General features: G+C 38.9%; 1 pseudogene; it reads left to right on the top strand.

Moving 5' to 3' along the window:
* Window positions 1–900: 900 nt before the first annotated feature.
* LOC148018090 (uncharacterized) lies at window positions 901–1,480 on the top strand (annotated as a pseudogene).
* The last annotated feature ends 18,897 nt before the right edge of the window (window positions 1,481–20,377 follow it).

Raw genomic sequence — 20,377 nt, 5'->3', positions numbered from 1 at the left:
GAGATGATGTGGGTACAAATTTCTACTCCAATTCTTATGTTCAACAAGATCATTGTTGTTGTACAAATTCTCTTGAATCATTTTCAAAAGACATGTACGATGGTGAGTGGTTGCTTATTGGCCGTTACTTGAGCACTTTGACTAAGCAGGAAGGATGGATAGATCAGGAGTTCAAGAGAATCTAAAGAAAAGCATACATGTATTTCTTGAAGAATGGGCATCTATGGAAGCATCCAAAGCAAAGAAACACAACTCCATAGAGGGTAATATGTGACAAGGGGACTCAACAACAAATTATCAAAGATTTTCATGAGAGTCTATGGGCTAGTCAACATCAAGGTGTGTGTGAAGATCAAAGAAAGATATCGGTGGAAAGATATCATAAAGATGTGTTGCAGTTTGTAGAGATCTGTGCTACTTACCAAAAGTGTTCCAATGTGCGATATCATGATGGTCTACATCCTACTTATCCGTTAGCCAATGCATTACAAATGGGTGGTTGACTTGATGAATATGCCTATGGGACTTTGGCAAATGCGTTACATTGTAATAGCCAGGGAAGATCTAACAAATTAAGTGGAAGATTGGGGATTAAGAACAAAGGCTACAAGTGTGGTATGTAAATTTCTTTTGCAAGATGTTATTTGCCGCTATGGTTGTGTTGTAATGATAATTGTAGATCGAGGAGAGTTGGATGTAGAAGAAACTAGGGAATTCTTCTTGAGGTTGGTGATAAAGCTTTCTCTCAATTTAGCATACAACCCTAAAGGCAATGGAAAAAGTGAATGTGGACACCTACCTATCATCAAAGCTTTAGCCAAGGCATGCAGAGGTAAGATTTGAGAGTGGCCTAGGCTACTTCCGTATGCTTTATGGGCTGATCACACTACATATAGTACAATGACTAGATATATGCCTATTGAGTTGATGTATGGGCAAAAGCCTATTATGCCTATTGATGATGTTATTACTAGTTGGAGTGTGCTACCATGGGAGAATGATATGAACAGAAAGGGCCTTCTTGCTTTGTGGATTCAATAGCTAGAAAGGAGGCTTGAAGATATCAAGATTGTAGCCATGTGTTTAAAAGATACTGGGTTGAAGAACAAAGATAGGTTTGACAATAAACACAAGCTTTGTCCAAAACCCATTGAGAAAGGAGATTGGGTGTTAGTCTATGAGAGTAGTCTTGACACTCAACATAGTACACTCAGGAAGGTTTCTAAGAGATGGTTTGATTATTATATTGTGAAGCATATTCATGATAATATGATGTATTCTTTGTGTGAGCTAGATGGTACAAATTTGAAGATTCTAACTGCAAGTAAGATGATCAAGATTTTTAAGCAATAGAATATAAGCAAACTAATTGAAGAACATGTGCAAGATGAAGAACATGTTTATACTGACTTGGATGATCAAAAGGACGATGAAGATTTCAGGGATGAAAGATGAATATATTGTTCAAGATGAAGATTAACCATGTGGCACATATTGGAGGATGTGCAGGCTTAGAGGGGGTGGATGTCATGTCGCTATGTGGACATAATGTGAAAAACCCTCGAGTGCATCATCATTCGAATTTCTTATTAGTCTAGAGAGTCAATATCATGTTAGTCATTAGTATTAGTGTCCATAGTATGGATGGTTCAAACTTATAAGGTTTTTGGATAATTTTAGCCTATTTTTGATATTTTGGACATTATTTCTTGTAAGTATCCTAAAAAGTTGTAGAAAACTTGTAGAATAGAGTGTCATGCATAAAGCAAGTTATTTTTCAACCAGTCTTGGAGATCTCATGCAAAAAGAAATGCTCCCGAATTCACGTCGTTTGCAATCACAATTTTCAAGCAACAAACAACACTCCGGATGGGAGGAGTGATCTGAGAGAGTTTTGAGGACCAGATGTCCCAAGGAGGGGAGGAGTGATCTGGGAGAGTTTTGACCAGGCATCCCAAGGTTTTATTCCACTTTCGAAACCAATGGAACCATCAGACTTGTCGTTTGAGTAATAGAGTAGAAGCTAGTATTTGGTGTGAGTTTTTGGATATAGTAGGGTGAAATAGGACACAGTAAAGGGGAGACTCGTTATAAATAGGTTTTCTTAATCAAGGATTGGTTTTGGGATACTTTGATCCTTTGATGTCTTGCATGTGTGTTGTTTCATCGCATTGGTCTCTACTCTCTGTAATCTCTATCATCATCTCTGCTCTCATACAAGAATCTTCCTAATCTCTTATTATCCTTAATCCTTTCTTAAGAATCTCTCTAACAACATATACATCTATCCATCCATTACTACTTTTATTCAGTCCTATAGCCAAAGACCCGATGTCTTCCCGACATGCGCACATATTATTTTGACAGTGTCAATGAGAGCATGCTCGAAAAAGTCTAATCATTGTTGGGGCATATGAGTCTTTCCTATTCCTTATGGGGTGAGGTAGTGGCTAGTGTTACATATCCACAATAGATAATCTACTTTGGCATTGTAGGATATGACTCCCTATTAGGCTTTCTTTGGGAAGAAGCCTTTGATTTCTCACTTTTGCATCTTTGGGCGTGATGTGTATGTTTATGTGGACAATAAAGAAAGAGGGAGTATACTCGACCCCAAGTTGAAGAAGCTTATCTTTGTTGGGTTATGGTACGACCATGAAGGGCTATCGGCTCTACAACTTGAAGACTCGAAAGATGGAGGAGAGTAGGGATGTGATCTTTGATGCACTACGGTCTCCAAAGATCCAATTGATGATTCTTCTATTACATGTGGTTCTTCATCATCAAATCTCTCTCTCTCTCTCTCTCTCTCTCTCTCTCTCTCTCTCTCTCTCTCTCTCTCTCTCTCTCTCTCTCTCTCTCTCTCTCTCTCTCTCTCTCTCTCTCCCCCCCAAGCCATCGGCCCCTCCCCTTCCTTCCAAGTTACCTCTTGGCACCCTTTTGTTGTTTGTGACTCCTCCCCTCCCTCCCTTTTTCCTATTCTTTTCCCCTTTTACCCTTGATGCCTCCTTGATCTACTACTTTGTCATCAAGTATTTTTATCCCTTACCTATCTCCTTAGGTTTCCTTTGGGGGGATTGAGTCGTTAGAGGGGAATCCTTCTTCATCGAATGAAGAAGACCTACCTTCCCTTAGTGAGAGGGAGTCCCTTTCACAAATAGGTGCTTTATAGGTACCTCTTGGTCTCCTTTGCAGTAGGTTGATTCTATCACCCATTCCTCGATAGTATTAAAAGCTCATGTAGGATTCAGGAATTACTCAGTTCTTGAGAAGCTTCTTGGACCATGCAGGTCAACCATGATACAAGCCCAACGGGATAGTTCACTTTGCATGAACTATGCCTTTATATCACAGATGCTTCAAGACTACGAGTCTACTAGAGTTGATGAGGCTCTTGCATAAGATATTTGGTGTAGTGCTAGGTAGGTTGAGCTCAATGAGTGGGACAGGACTTGGGAGTTGGTATCTCATCCAAAGAAGTGCAAGGTGATTGGTGTGAAGTGGGTCTATAAGCCCAAGTATATTGTAGATGGGGCTTGTTGCCAAGGGATTCTCTCAATGGGCAGGTTTGGATTACTTTCAGACTTTTGCACCAACAGCTCGGATGTCTACTATTCGTGTTATCTCGGCTTTAGCCACCCATCACCATTGGTCGGTTTATTAGATGGATGTGAAGTCAAGCTTTTTGAATGTCAACTTGGAGTAGATTTATGTCTCACAGCATCTTGGTTTTCTTGTGTAGGGGAAGGTGTGTAGGGGAAGGAGGACTATGTTTACAAGCTGCAAAAGCTCTATAGCTTGAAACAAACTCTTAGGGCTTGGTATCAGAGGATTGATCGATTCTTCTTGGATAGTGGCTTCCATCAATTAGATCATGACTCCAACACTTATTACAAGGTTGAGAAGCATAGGTGCATCTTGTTCCTCTTGTATGTTTTGATGACCTTATTATTATCATAGGGAGTGCCACATAGGAGGTTGATCGGGACTCGAGAGATATTGAGACAAGAGTTCGACATGATGGATCTTCAAATCCTATAATTCTTCCTTGGTTTGGAGATTTATCAAATGGGATAGGGCACATTTATTTCCTAGCACAAGTACACCTTCAAGTTACTTTTAGCATTTGGTATGGCAAAGTATCAGCCTATTTCATGCGCCATGGACCCCAAGTCCAAGTTGTTGGTAGCACATGATCCTCTTCTCGATGCTACATGCTATAAATACCTTGTTGGATCTTTGATCTAATTGATTGGCACTTCATTTGACATATCTTTTGTGGTGGCTTTGATGCCTTCTTGTATGAGGATTCCTATTTAGGCTCATTGGAGAGATGCTTCGTGTGTTGTATGCTATTTATACGGGACATGATCCTACAGGATCATGTATGGAGAGGGGCAAATTTTTCTGGATGGAGTGAATTTGATTGGGTAGGTGATGTGGATTTGAGATGGTCCACTATAATTATGCCTTCTCCCTTGGATTGGGATCTATCTCTTGGAGTAGTAATAAGAAGTAGCCTATTGTGGGCCTTTCTTCTATAAAGGTTGAGTATTGTGCACTTTGTTATATAGCTATGGACGTAGTTTGACTCCATCATATGTTGGCAGAGATTGAATTTCCACAAATGTGACTTGCAGATCTACATATGGACAACTAGAGTGCCCTTGCTCTAGCGAACAACCAGTTGTTTCTTGCTTGCATGAAACATATCAAGGATTAGTACCACTAAGTTCAAGAGCGGATCATGATTCTAAGTTAGTAGTGGCCTACTATCCCATTGAGGACAATATAGTAAATCTCTTCATGAAGCCTTTGCCCAAGGCTTTCATGCTTCATCGCATGAGATTATTGGGTCTTTAGATACTCCCATGATCTAAGAGGGGGTGTTACCTTGCCTATTCTAGTCATGTCAGTTTGTCATCTCTTGGTTGTGAGCTCCTATTAGAGTCTGATAGAAACATGGGATGTTTGGTCATTTTAGTGTGCATTCCTTTGCATTTCTTCAGTTTATGCATAGTTTCGTGTACCTTTTTGATGCATGTTTTGCATTTTCCAACCTTTCACTATCCACAGATTTTTTCAACATTTGAGATTTTTTGATTCAATGCTGCCATCTTTATTAGCTTGATTTGGTGTCCTCAACATTGACGCTATGGGCTATGTGGAGGGATCAATCCTCCTTTTGTGTTCAACATTCATTTTCAATCAGTTTTCTCAAAATAGGTGATAATTTGACCAAACTTGTCATCTATCCTATGATTCAAGTGAATAATACCTTTATGTCTATGGGCTATGTGGAGGGATCATTCCTCCCTTTGTGATCAAAATTCATTTTCAATTAGTTCTCTCAAAATAGGTGATAATTTGACCAAACTTGTCATCTATCCTATGATTCAAGTGAATAATACCTTTATGTGCTTTGTGCGGGCATGAAACATAGAGTTCTTTGTCAAAGCTAAGGCACTTTCGTTACTCACACATAGCTAAGTGGGTCTTTTTTGTGGAAATCCAATCTCTACCAACAATTGGTGAGCCAAATTGTCTCTTGAGAAGTAAAGCATAGCATTCGTATTCATAGAAGATAATACAATGGTAGGCGCCTCCTTATTGCTTTATGAGATAGCTCTCAATCAAAGGGAGAAATCAAAATATGCAGTGGAGCATCTTGAGTCCACATCACCTGTGTAATTTGAGTCACTTCATGAAGTGAGAGTGGCCCCCTTCTCCATACATAATCTCATAGGATGGAGTCCCCTATAAATAATGCAATATATGCAATATAGCTCTCCAATGAGCCTAAGTAGGGGACTCATAAAAGTAGATAGTAATGCCACAATAGAAGAAATATCTAGCTTAGTATGGATAAGCGAGATTAAAGATCCAACAAGACATATGTATTGAGTAACATTTGGAAGGGGAATCTTTGGTAGTCACCATCTTGGACTTAGGGTCCATGAGGCATGAAATGGGCTTACACTTTGCCATACCAAACTTTGAAAGAATCTTGGAGATATACTTGTGTTAGGAAATAAAGATAGCATGTGTCAACTTATGAATCTCAAGATTGAGAAAGAAGTGTAGGACCCTAAGGTCCGCTATGCCAAACTTCTATTGCAAAATCTTTGGAGTCCAATTCACTTGTTGCCAGCCAATTCTTGTAATAATCAAGTCATCCACATATAAGATGACCAAAGCACACGTGTTACCCTCGACTTACAAAATGTTAGGGTCATGATCAAAATGATAAAAGCTACTCTATAGAAAGACCTGATCAATCTATCGGTACGAAGTCCTAGGAGCTTGCTTTAAGACATAGGGGTTCTTCTACAACCTTTGGACGATCCTCCTTCCCTTGTACACAAAAAATAAGAGGCTAATCAACATAAAACTCCTCTAAGATGCTGTTCAAGAAGGTAGACTTTATGTCCCTTTGGTAAACTGATCATTGATCATGAGTTGTTAGAGCTAAAATAACCTGAATAGTATGCATATGGGTTGTAGATGCTAACATCTCAGAATAGTCCAAAGATTTCTCTTTGTGCCAAATCATTGGCAACAAGCCTAGCTTTGTGCTTGTTCAAGGTGCCATCAACCATGTATTTGGTCTTATAGACCCACTTCATACTTATCACCTTTTGCTTCCATGGATATGAAACCAACTCCCAAGTCTAATAATGCTTGATGGAATCAAGATTTTCTTGCATAGCATGACACCATAGATCCTATATAAGAGCTTCATCAATAGTAGTAGGCTCATGATCATGTAAAATCCGAGACATAAGGGCATAGTTCACACATGGTGAACTACCTTGCCAGGGTTGTATCTTGGCTGATTTATGTGGGCTTGTCAATGTAGTGGGAAAGTGAGAAACATCCACATCCTCCATAAGTTATTTGTACTACCATGGAATAACAATAAGCTCATCCTATTGTGATGGAGACTAAGAGGCCTTTGATACCAGTAAATGCACGTTTGGAATAGGGACTCCCTCTCATAGGGTAAAGATGCATCCTCTCATTAGAAGAAGAGGATGCCCCCTTGGACAACTCAATATCCCTTGAAGGAACTTGAGGGGATGGGGAAGGAGTAGAAGGAGTCATCAAGGATGTAAGGGGAATTGAAGGGGTTGGAGGAGGAGATGGAGAGGGAGAGGGAGGAGTCATAGATGAATGAGAGGAGCACCATCAATCGGACTACTAGAGACTACAACCTCAACAAATACCACATTCTTGTTCATATCAATCTTTCTTTTCTTTGGGTTATAGAGCATGTATCTCTTTGTGGTTTTACTATAATCAATGAATATGAATTTCTTCAACGAGCTTGCCCCATTTTTTCTTGTCCACATGGACATGGGCATCATATCCAAATATGTGAAAATGAGATATGGAAGACTCGTTCCCAAAGAAAGCATCATATGGAGTCATGCCATGTAATGCCCAAGTTTGAGATGCATTCAACTATATATTGCTGTAGCAACCACCTCACTCTAAAGGGAATCATGAAGACCTCGATGCTTCAAGTTCAAACGAGCCATCTCAAGCATAGTTCAATTGGTGCACTTCACCACATTATTCTCAAATAGTGTGTTTGAATGAGAATGCTCCATCTCTGAATCCCATGCTCTTTGCAAAACCTATCTATAGCATTGGAGCAAAACTCTCCACCGTGATCTACTCTTACACCATGAATCTTGAAAGAAGTTTGCATTTTAGCAAATATATTCTAATAAAAAAAGTTGGAGTAGGCCTCGCTCTTGTACTCAGGAAAATAGGACTCCATGTATTTGCAAGAACAATCAACAATAAGCATTAGATATTTGGCCTTCCTAATGGAGATCGTGTCCATAGGTCCACACAAGTTGATATGTACCAACTCAAGAAGAGTGGTAGCCCTACGAGAAGCAACTTGTGGATGAGGCAGAAGCTTATCTAATGGAGTTAAAATTTAGGTGCCCATGGTAGGCATACCAAAGTAGCCCAAGCTCATGGAAAGTTTGTGCAACAAGGGTGGTGAGCTTGTAAAGCCTACCCTCCTAAGTGCTTTGTCCAAAGATAGGACCTATATAAAAATCCTCAACAATTATAACATCCTCCATGAAGACAACATGAATACTTAGTTTGTGTCAAGCCATGGATATAAAGAAGGTCAAAACATAAATCGGGTACATAAAAACTTTGGCAGACGAAACTTGTCTATCTGGCATAGGGTTACTACTCCGTGAATGGGTATGGAAGAGTTGTCACTAATGACGGAATCCCCTTTGAAAATAAAGATCCCAAAGCCAATCTTATTGATAGGTCATGTGGGAAGAGGCCCCATTTTCAATGAGCCATGGCTTCTCCTCAATGTAAAAAGCAAGTAATTTATCTTCAACCTAAAAAAAATGAATAAATAATGACTCCATAGTATTAGCAGTAGCCTTCAAGTTCTTGAAACCTTCCTTTGGCTTCAATTGGGGGTACTTCTCCCAACAATTCTCCTCTAGATGAGTGCCCTTCCCATAATGTGGGCACTTAAGCTTGGACTTTTTCTCCTTCTCAACCCTCTTTTTGTTCACCTTCTTATTATTATTTACCTTTTTGTTTCCTTCTTATTCTTCCCTTTTGCACGTGTAGTAAAATCCTTGGTAGAGATGGATCCATTATCTCCTATTTCTTTGAGTCACTCGTTATGCTCTAAGACAAAATGCTCTAAGAAAAGCATGTTAGAGATATATTCATCCCTCGGAGAGAGGCACGTGTTAGATTAGGAAATGTTTATGCATTTTCTTGGTTAGATAGGAATTTGAGAGTGGTTTGTCAAAGGTTGTGTGATATATGTGCCAGATGGTAGTGCATGGTAGGTTTGCACATATGTGAGCATTCAAACATGCACAAGATTGCCACATAAGCAGTTGGACATGTTTTTTCCACAATCATCCATATTTTTGCATAGTCGACTGCATTTAATGCAACCCACCTATACCATATTTTGTGCATATTTATGTGTGCCTACATACATACACTCGGTCACTTTAGATGACAGATTTCCAGGTTGAGATCGTGGAGTTTGCAACAGACTTTGAGGTGTATAGTAGGGTGATATCATCGAGATAAAGATATGCAAACATACACATTGCACCTATGTACATATCGACATTCCTTATTTAGTAGTCTTCATATTGTAGATCTTCTATGTTTCTCTCTCTCTCTCTCTTCGTGTTCACTCTATCTCTCAGTCTTGATCATATGCTTTTGCATCATTGCACTCTAACATGCTATTAGAGCAATGTAAAAGCTGATTGATCATGGAAAAATCTGTAGAGGAGATTTCAGCGTGATAGAAAGCCGACTCCTATGTGCTGTGCAAAACCTTTAGCAAAAAAGAGGTGGGCCTTATGCTTATCCAAAGTGCGGTCACTTTGATATTTGGGCTTGAAGACCCATTTGACTGCAATCACCTTTTGATGAGGAGGACATGGCACAAGGGACCAAGTACCATTCCTCTCAGTTGCCTCCAACTTCCACTCCACGACCTTCCATCAAAATGATCAAATTTGCAAAGCCTCCTTCATGGAGGTTAGCTTCCTATCCTATAAAGCATGAGTCATCAAATAGTAAGTAGTATAAAAAAGCTCAATGGAATGTGTCTGGTTCCTATTGAAGCAATAGGGGAATCCAATGCTAAAGAAAACTCCTCATCCACTAAGTGTTGAGAAATGAGAAATGATGTATGCTCTAGGAAGAGTTGTCCTGAATCCCATATGCACAGTGAGGAGAGTGGAACAACCCAACTTCTATAAAGCATTGTACTTGACTATCACTTTCACAAGGAATGAATACAATATCGTGATGGTTGGTACTTGCACTTAGTATCTTTGTCATTTGTCAGTGTCCTACACAAGATTGTGTTTATGAGTCCAAGCTAATCTATCTTGGAACCTAATTCACTTGTGCAACAATTGCTCTACATTGTTTATGTCAACATGAATCTAGTCTTCATCTTCCATCATCCATAACTCTTGCCATGCTCTAGACCCGCATTCTTCACATGGTATTAGAGCCCAATCAAGCATGGATTAGATCCTCTCCATCTCTCCTCAGCTCTCTCAATCTCTTCTTAGCTCGGTTTGAGTGTTGGACCCCATCTCCAACCTCATTTGCATCTCTACCTTCAATGAAGCTTCCATGGCAGCCATAGTCAGTAGCACCGTGTCAGCTTGAAGCTCTTATATCTCTCTCCACAGGCCAAATCTCTCTGAATTTCCTTTCGGAGAAGTGATTGTATGCTTCCAGAGCTCCTCCCTGCAGCACATCAATCATTGACATTGGGCAACTATAGCTGCAACATTGCACAAACTATTGCTTGTTGTCCTGATTGTGTTTGTAGAGACTGTTATACCTGCTGACCTTGAAGGAAGTAGTGTGAGAAAATTAAGGCATTTCAACCATTTCTCACTTCAAGAGATTGTTCTTTGACTTAAGGCGCTTCTCCTTGTCATGTCATAGCTCAACATTATGCCCTCTGCAGGACCCAACATTATAAGAAAACTTGAAACTGACGCAAAATTCGCAGGAGAGATTTGATTTGATCCAATGAGCAGCACAATGTGCAATCCTCCAGATCTTTGTGGGGCATTTGAAGCCCCCAAAGTGGGAAATCTCAAGCTGAAAGGGCTTCCCAAAATTCTCCCTCTATCTATCACAATCAGTGAAACCCTAACTGTCATCTCTATGGGCAACCATAGCCAAAGCTTCAAAGTTTGACATTTTTCACTGTTTCTTCTCACTAAAGTTATCAATAGTGATTTTAATCACTGAGAAACACTCTCCAAAGTTCATTACAATTTTGGAAGTACTCGAGGAAGCTCAAAAGTCATCCATAAGTTTGTGAGAGCAAGCAGATCACTCATTGACTAGTATCCATTAATACTCAACTAGTGTCAATTTGACACTAATCTTCTTGTGTCTCTTAACACATTAAAATACAAATTTTTATTGGTTAATTAAAGCTTATCAACATGGCAGAGCTTGAGCAAATAGCTAAATTCAATGGTGAAGGTTTTCATGCCTGGAAGGAGAAAACCATGTATCACCTTATGCAAAAGGACTTATGGGACTTGTTTGAAGATAATGTAGATAGCAAGAAGGAAGATGACGAAGACGGGTTCGTTGAAGAAGGCTATCTCAAAACCAAAGAATGGAAGAAGATGAATAACAATGCACTAGGCATCATTTCCTAGGGACTAAGTGATGATGTGCTACATCATATCTCTGGCATTAGAGATGTTAGAACTGCTTGGGAGGAACTTGATAGGATGTTTGATACCCAAGCAAAGAATTCAAAGGTGAAATTACTCATGCAGTTTTATAAACTAGATATCAAAGACACTGCTTCCATGACCACACACATTAACAAGTTCAAGAGCCTAAAAACCTAACTTGCAACTCTTAAGAATAATATTGATGAAGATGAAGCAATAGCCGTGCTGCTTGCAAGTGTAAATGAGGATCCATATGAGAACCTTGTGTCCACCCTAAGTAATGTTCCTAGTCTCTCACTCAAAGACATTGAGCACTCACAGCTTGATGGAGAAAGAAAATTTAAAAGCAAAGATGTAAAAGAGACCAGCTCAAGGGAAAATCTCCTCTACACCAAAGGAGCTACTAGACCCAAAGGAAGAGGTTGAGGATTCAACACCAACAACAAAAGTTGGATGACATGTCATTATTGTGGTAAGACTAGCCATATTGCTAGTGAATACTTTCACAATAAAAGAGCATAACAGATGCAGAATGACCACCACCAAATTCAATTCATGAATGAAGAAGAAGAAAAAGATGTTTTCGCTACCATCAACAACTCTGATAGATTGTTCTAAGGAATTTGTTCCCATAGTGGATCTCTATGTTTCCCTTAGTGGATTTGATTTGTAAAAACCCTTGCCAAAGATGTAAAGTCTCAAGCTTTAACTTGATTAGGTTGCCTATGAGCTAGTCTCCAGAGCCATATTATCATATAGGGGGGGCAAAAGCTGGCAAGTGTAGGGACTCATCATTTGAGGGGGGGTGTTGAGAAATGACAAATGATGTATGCTCCAGGAAGAGCTGTCTTGAATCCCATATGCATAGTGATTGAGGAGAGTGAAACAACCCAACTTCTATAAAGCATTGTACTTGACTATCACTTTCACAAGGACTGAATATAATATCATGATGCTTGGTACTTGCACTTAGTATGTATGTCATTGTCAGTGTCCTACACAAGATTGTGTTTATGAGTCCAAGCTAATCTATCTTCGAACCTAATTCACTTGTGAAATAGTTGCTCTACATTGTTTATGTCAACATGAATCTAGTCTTCATCTTCCATCCTCCATAAATCCTGCAATGCTCTAGATCCACATTCTTCACATGAAGGATCCTTGAGAGGCACATGCTCCAAAGGAACAATCATCGACACTGACTATCTCATGGATCTCCAAGTATGGGGTGCTCCTCACCCCCTACTGAGGTTGGTACCTCCATGAACCAAACATCTTGACTCACGTAGACATCTCACTTGATGTGATCATATAATTGGTAACCTTGGGATTATGAGCTATAGGCCACAAACACCTGTCTTTGGGAAGCCACTTCAAACTTGTCTTGCTACGTCTTCGGGATGTGAACATAAGCATCACACCCAAAAACCATGAAATAAGAAACATCAGGCTTAGACCCAATATATGCCTCATAGGGTGTCATACAAACAATTACTAAAGTAGGGGATCGATTAAGGATGTGGACAGTAGTAGCCATAGCCTCATTCCATAGAAATTGAGGTGTCTCTCAATGTTGCATCATGGTATAAACCATCTCGATCACACTTCGACTCTTCCACTCCAATATTCCATTATCTTGACAAGTGTTGGTATTTGCAAAGTCCTGGTGGATATCATGATTTGCACAAAATCTGGCATGTTCGTTGGAAACAAATTCTCCTTCCTTGTTTAACTATAATGTCTTCAACTTCTTGCTCTATTGGTTCTCCTCAAAAAGCAATCAATCCTTGAGGTTGGAAGCATCCTCTAACTTCAGCTTCAAGATATAAGCTCATTTTATCATGCTAAAGTTGTCAACAATAAGCATGAAATACAAGCTCCCCTTAAGGGACTCCGTTCTCATAGGCCCACAAAAATCAGTAGAGAAACAAGCTCTAAGGGTGTTGAAGATCTCCTTGAAGTCATGCTGAGAATGGCATCATGATGCCATTTTCCATGAATGCATGATACACAAGGTTGTTGGCTCACCACTCTGTCGGACAAGCTATCCCTAGATGCCTTTTGTAGGTAATCATAATTCAGGTGGGCAAATTGAGCATGATAAAGCTCGGATTGTGTCTATGAAGTAAGAAGGTCAAGGAAAAAGAAGACCTAAACTTGTAGACTCCATTCTCCTCATAACCTATAGAAAGCACCTTTCATGATCCACAATCAAGAATCCGAAATGAATTTGCATCGAAATCAACCAATAGGCCAAGAGCACAAATCTTTTGCAATGAAAGCAAATGATAACCCGAGAATGGCACATAAAGCATCTCTGAAGTATGAGTACCACCTCGTCCATCTAGAATAAGCTGCATGTCACCCCTACCATGTCTAGAAATAGAAGAGCTATATCTAATGAGAATCCGCCCATGCGAAGATCACAAATATAGAAGTCATTTGTGCTGAGAGGCACAACTATCAGCAATCCATTTGTGGGGGTGTGGGGACATCATTGCAGTATAAGAAGCCATTGGGGCTAATGCCTCAACCACCTCCAAATAGAGAAAAGCAACTGGTGAGGGAGCAAACACCGCTCTAGAATCCTTTGAAGACTTCTCCTTCTTGGTTTCCTTCTTATCCTTATCGGGGCAATCCTTCTTCCAATGACCTGTCTTGCCATAGATGTGACAAGTAGATTCCTTCTCTTTGTCCTTAGTTTGATGTCCTTGTCAATGCCTTCAACTTGGAAGCATACTGCCCTTTAAATTGTTCCTCATAGTCCAAGACCATAGGAACCAACTCCTCCCACTGAAGAGTCGATTCCCACCCCCTGAAGCAATTAAGGTGGAATAAAAGGTGAAAAATCTAGGCGATAACTGTGACAAAAGAGTTATCACCATATCTTTGAATGTGATCACCTTCCCTTTACTTTGTACATGTATATGTAGTTGCCTTAGCTTGTTCACATGCTCCCACATAGAAGATGATTTATTAGGATTCAAGGTCCTCATTTGCACTTCCAAAGACACTTGTTTCATAACGATCAATTGGTTGTACAACTGATCTATCTCTAACCATATGTCCCTAGCCACTATCAAGTGCTCAATATGGAAAATCATAGTCGTAGTACATGAAAGAAAGAGGAAAGAGCGGATGTGGTTTTTCCCAATGTGCATGTGAGCTTGTGCCAACAATGTCTTATCTTTTGTAGATAGTTTGGATTCATCTTGAGGTGAAGGGTAGTCAATAACCTCTATAACAAGCTCCGCCAAATCACAAGACTCCAAGATGGCAAGCATCATGACCTAAAAGATATGGTAGTAATGTAGGAAGAGTTGGTAGGATAGCCACTTTTGATGATCCATGATCACTTGAAATTCTTTGTCATCCTCAAAAGACATCTTCACTTGCGATGTCTGCAAAAACACAAAAGAACCCCCCTTGAATTGTAGAACACAGTTTGCTAGGGCTCAGCCTGCACCTTCTCCACCTACTGGGGGTGATGAAAAGGTAAAATTTGTAGTTGAAGGCTCAAAGTTAGCCTTCCTCTTCCTTGAATAACAAAAATCCACAGTAAAATTAGCAACTTTGCTCCCTTCCCACACATCCATGCCACTTGCCTTAGCCTTGTTCCAATGGGTAGCCCTCCTACTCACTCACGAACGCTGAAAACGTCCTAATTTACATTTTGGTGTTGAGATGACCAAATGAAGGGAAGATTATCCATACCTTGCAAAGTAAAGTTGTAAATGTTCTGCATGCTTAATAGAAGGCTTGAAAACAAAAACAAGATTGCATTCTTTGTGACGAATATGCCCCAAATAGCAACCTAGATGTGGTCTCATCTTGTGGAAGCCTCCAAATAGCAACCTAGATGTGGTCTCATACTATGGAAGCCTCCATATCCTCACTTAGGCAATGATACCATGTGAGAGTGCAAAATTGAAGAGAAACATGAATATGAAGAGAAGAGAGTGAAGGCATAGTTTGTATTGAATTTGAATGGAAGGATGAATACAATGGCAAACTGATCAATTTTACAATGGTAGATTGATCAGTTCCTACACATAGCCCAAGGCACACACAATGAGGGCACTGGATCAAGTTGATAATGTTGGTTGTATTGCTCATGGGTACACAAATCTTGTAACAATCATGCCAGCCAAAAGCTAGAAAGGCACGTAAACTTGGTGACAATAATTACCCCTTGGGATAAAATAGCCCAAGGTGCCAAGTAGTAATCAAGTAGTATAAGATATAGTCCATTTCCTACCAATGCTTAGTACTTGGGCTAGGCATAGACATGCTCATCTATGAGAAATAAAATTGAATATTAAACCTTTTAATGGATACATAAATCAAGCATCCAATAGGCTAGTTAATAGAGAAAGACATCAAAGCAATCTCTAACATCATGTGAAGGCTCAACTTTAAAACTATCTCCATAAGAGTAGCAATAGGCTTGTGTTAGCCTAGGCTTTGACATCATATTCACATATAACATTAGTATTATGTTTTACCTTAGTCACCTATAGTTTATTTGATCTTGTTATGTAAATGGACTTTAAAGTCCACATGATCAACTGTTGATGTAGTCAATGCCATCTCTGGTTTAAAATTCAAACAAAAACAACCTTGTTTCATGGCAAAGTTTTGAGTTCTTGCACATCTTGGAGTAGTGTTATATTTTCTTAAGGAAGACGATGCACTTCAAGGTTTTAATATTGTTTGTTTGCTTATATGTTAAAGAATTATCCTTACCTGTCAAATATTAGCTTGATAAGAAGTAAGTACAATGAATTGAGGGATTTATGGGCAAGACAACAATAAGCATGAGTCATTAAGGAATGATAGAGGAGAAGTAGGATAATGTGAAACCTTGGATGAGAAAAGTTATACAACCTATATAGAGGATTACCAAGATGTCAGTACCTTTGGAGGAGTGCCCGTATCATTCTCCTCATAGTTCTACAAAAGATGAGGAACCAACTCCTCTTATCCAAACTAGATTACTCCTCATCAAGTGGATGAGAGATTGTACAATTTAGTGTTAGGTAGAGCACTCATGTTGCAAAGTTCTATAGTGGCAACAAAGAAAATTTTGACTTTCAATTCCTTACTTGTGTTGAGAAGGCAGCGGAGGTAGCCCATAATGAATCCAAATAAACCAATTAACCCTAAGGTTAGGTCTTTCAAGTTTATTGGAAAGAAAAAGAAAGATCCAGATTTCAATGTGGCCCAATTTGAGACAAGATGGCTTGCGAGTGGCTTTGATAACATGCATGGGAATCAAGTCGAAGTTTAACAATTTGCTATAACATTTAAGGGTAAGGCTATGGAGATTGGTATAGCACATATGGTGTTGGCCATTTTGTTACGTATGACACTCAAACATGCACTTTTAAGTAGATTTAGAAACAATTAGACAACCACACATGTGTTAAAGGAGTTAAAACAAATCAAATAGAAGTCTATGCTTGTGCAATATTATGCACAAAAGTTTGAGAACTTGCTAATAGATTGGATGTTGCAAATAGACCATCATTAGAACTGTAGAGTTCTTATTTTGTGAAGGGTTTAGACAAGACCATTGCAACTACAATTTATCCACAAAGAATTTGCTCAAATTCCTTCTCTCTTCTCATTTAAAAATATTTTTTCAACCAAATTTCATATTAAAAAAGGACTTATTTATGAGAGTGTGGTGCTTGATTTTCAATGTAAAATTATTAGTAGATATGAAGTAATTGGTATGCTAATTAAAAATAAGAAAAAATAAAAATTCGAAAGTTTATTTTAAGATATTGTAGAAATGTTTAATATTCTAGCTTTTGGCTTTAAAAAAACATGTTGATCAATTTCTTTGTTTTTTGGAGATGTTTTTGGAGGTGAAATTAAATTTTCTAAAATATGAGAACTCTTGAATATCTCTACTCTTTGAGCTGTTTCCCCCCAATTCTTTACTCTCTCATGGCTCTAATATGACCTCTTCTCTCTGATTATGCAACCTTCATCAACATAAATGACTACTTACATCTCTCTTGCTCACAATCACTCATCCATAACCACTGTATGTAATCTATCTATGTCGATCCATACATCCTTCCTTATTGCACTTAGCTACATGTTTCCCCAAGTTGATACCTACGCATCCAACTTTTTGACCTTTGCATAGATTTTTGTTAAATTCAGCCTCAAATCACACATGCCTTTGATTAAGTCATCCACATCATCACCTTCAAGAGTCGGACCAACATGTATAGCCGGTTGTTCCGCCATAGCTACAGGCGCCTTGGCTGTAGTTTCAGCCCCCTTCTAAGTATTGGTAGGTGTAGTGCTTATACCCCATCTTAATTTCATCCGCTCTCTCTTTACCAACATATGCACTGCCTCAGTTACATTAGCCCATCTTAATTTCATCCACTCTCTCTTTACCAACATATGCACTGCCTCAGTTACATTAGCCCAATTTGACTTTAGTCCCATTTCAGAAGAGGCATCTTCTAAATGATCAGTCAACTTCTCTTGCAAGATAGGATCTGCAACCTTTAAAAAAAATCAATTTTCTAACTCTCCAATGATTGCTACTCACTCGACATCCAACTATGCATTACTGACTTTCAAATTCACGGAGCAAAGTTGTAGTAGCTAACCCTTTATTGGGCTTTTCAATCCAATCTATAAATGTATTTTTAGTTACCAATCCTGCATCTTTCAAGAAAAACTCTTCTCTCAAAGCTTTTTTAAAAGCTGCCCAATCAACATCTCTTCTATGTAACTCATCAATACGATCATGCAATGCATGCATGGCCAAACGGGAGAAATATTGACTCCATGTATACTGTGATATCCCATGAAACAACATCTTTTCTTCATACAACTGGATGAAGGCCAAAACATTTTGACCTTTAAATTGCTTCAATTCTTGTCCCACTGCCTGCAATGCATTCACAGCTAAGGAATCAATTCTTTTTGCTTCTTTCCGAGTTTGCATATGTTTGTTGTAACAACAATGGTTCTTGTTGTTGTTGCTACAACAAAGCAATCATCTGTTGTAAAGAATCACCGCTTGATCTAGCAGAATCCCCCATCTTTACACACCTCTGCTATCGACTTTCACACTAGGTTTACCACTGTCGAAGCGTTTGGGGTCGAAAGTCTGCCGTGGGGGTAAGAGACAACAAGGCGAAGGGAGATTCAGGGAGAGGAGTAGACGGAAGAGAAGGGGTTCAAAGAAATAGAAGATGTAGAAGAATACTCATATAAAGAAATAGAATATGTAGAAGAATACACATAGAGGTGAAGCCTGCCAATTTATTTCTACATTATGATAAGATAAATCTCTTGTAGACAAAAACATGCATAAAATAATACATTCCTCTATGCTACTCAGATCGCCAATCTGATGCTTCCATTGGCTTCAAAAGGGGGGTAAAATATTAGCACACTCGGCAAAAATACTCCCAGATCACTTCTTCTTCATCTCCTAGTTCGGAGTGCTGTTCACATTCTGAAAACTGTGATTGCATCGCGCGATTTTGTCATTCCTTCTTTTTACATAAAATCCTCCCAAAATGGCTGAAAGCAACATGCTTTCTTTTACATGTCATATTATTTTAGAAGTTGTCTATAATTTTTGGATTTTTATAAGAGATAATATTAAAAATATTAAAAATTGGCTAAACTTGTCCAAAAATCTTGTATTTTTGAACCATTCACACTACAAACACTAACATTAATATGGCATTGGCTCTCTAGATCAATAAGAAAGCCATCTAGATTTTTTCACACTGTGTGTGCGTAGCGGCACAACAACTTGGGCTTTAGTAATGCAACCTTTCGATTGTCTTAAACTATCATTAGCCATCCAAAGAATTGTGGAGCCGTCCCTTTGGATTTCCAATCCAAGCCTTTCCATCAATTCTGAACTCATAATGTTGACAAAGGATCTTGTATCCACAATGGTATGATCCACTAATATGCCATCAACATATACTGCCACCCTTGGATAATTCTTTTCAGCATGTTCAAACTAGTAATCTCCTACACGAGCTATTCCCAAGGGTTCAATGATATACCCAATGTGAAGTATCTTCTTAAACTCTTTACACACTTCTAGAGATAATTTGATAAATTGTAAGCGATTCACATCAAGCTTTACCTCATAAAGAGAATTGACTAAATCCAATTCATGATAATTAGCAATTGTTCTCTTCTCCTACCAGACCATTCTTTCTCTTGGGTCACTGAGTAGGCTTAGGTGCTTCTATCTTGGCTTTTACCTTCTATGGTAACTTATTGGAGTCAATTTTTAGAGGATATTGGCTTCCACATCAGGATTAAGGACTTGCATCCCCTTATCATCCTATTTAGGGTTTGCCTCAATAGGTTTTGCATTATCTCTAATGCCTTATTTAATCTTTTGTCCTTCTGTAATGGCTCGTAAATTGGAAGCCTTAGTGGTATTAACCCGCATAGCTTCAATAAGGTTGACACCACTATCATTGGGCAGCTCTTCTATCATAACTTTTCCTCTCTACAATATTTGCTTTGGTCCCTCATCCTGTTGAAGATTATTCCCTTGTGCTCGACGATTAATTGGACATGGTTGCTTACTCCCTTGTGCTCGATGATTCATTGGACATGGTTGCTTACTCCCTTGTTGTTGAAGAGAGATAATCTTACTCCAGCATGTACTCACTAGATGGCCAGACTTCCCACACATGTTATATTTGACATTAGGGCATTTCTCGAAAAGTGTTGTTCACTACACCACTTATAGCTAAATCTTGATGGACCACCATCTTCAAAATGTCGACTTCCTATCAAGTTTTGCTACTTCTTGAGGAAATTAACATTTACGGCTATTTGTCTATATTGTTCCCTTATCATATCAATATAATGCTTCATCATGTCCTTGACTTCACCAAGAATATTTAATGCACTAGGTTCATAATTTTGATCATCCACTTGCTGACCAACTGGCCTAACCACCTGATTAGGGATCGATTGTTGATTAATTGGCACTACATCAGGATTTGTCATTTGGCTTCCACTATTTAGTGGAAACATTTGGTTGAATTGGCCATAGGTGTACTAGTCACACCTTGACTTCCATTAGTCAATGCCTAATTATTTCCACG

Source organism: Lygodium microphyllum, chromosome 21, assembly GCF_053477565.2.
Source record: "Lygodium microphyllum isolate KBCC chromosome 21, Lygodium_microphyllum_v1.1.10, whole genome shotgun sequence".
Taxonomy (NCBI): domain Eukaryota; kingdom Viridiplantae; phylum Streptophyta; class Polypodiopsida; order Schizaeales; family Lygodiaceae; genus Lygodium; species Lygodium microphyllum.
The sequence above is the reverse complement of the archived record's forward strand: the minus strand, read 5'-3'. Positions and strand labels throughout refer to the sequence as shown.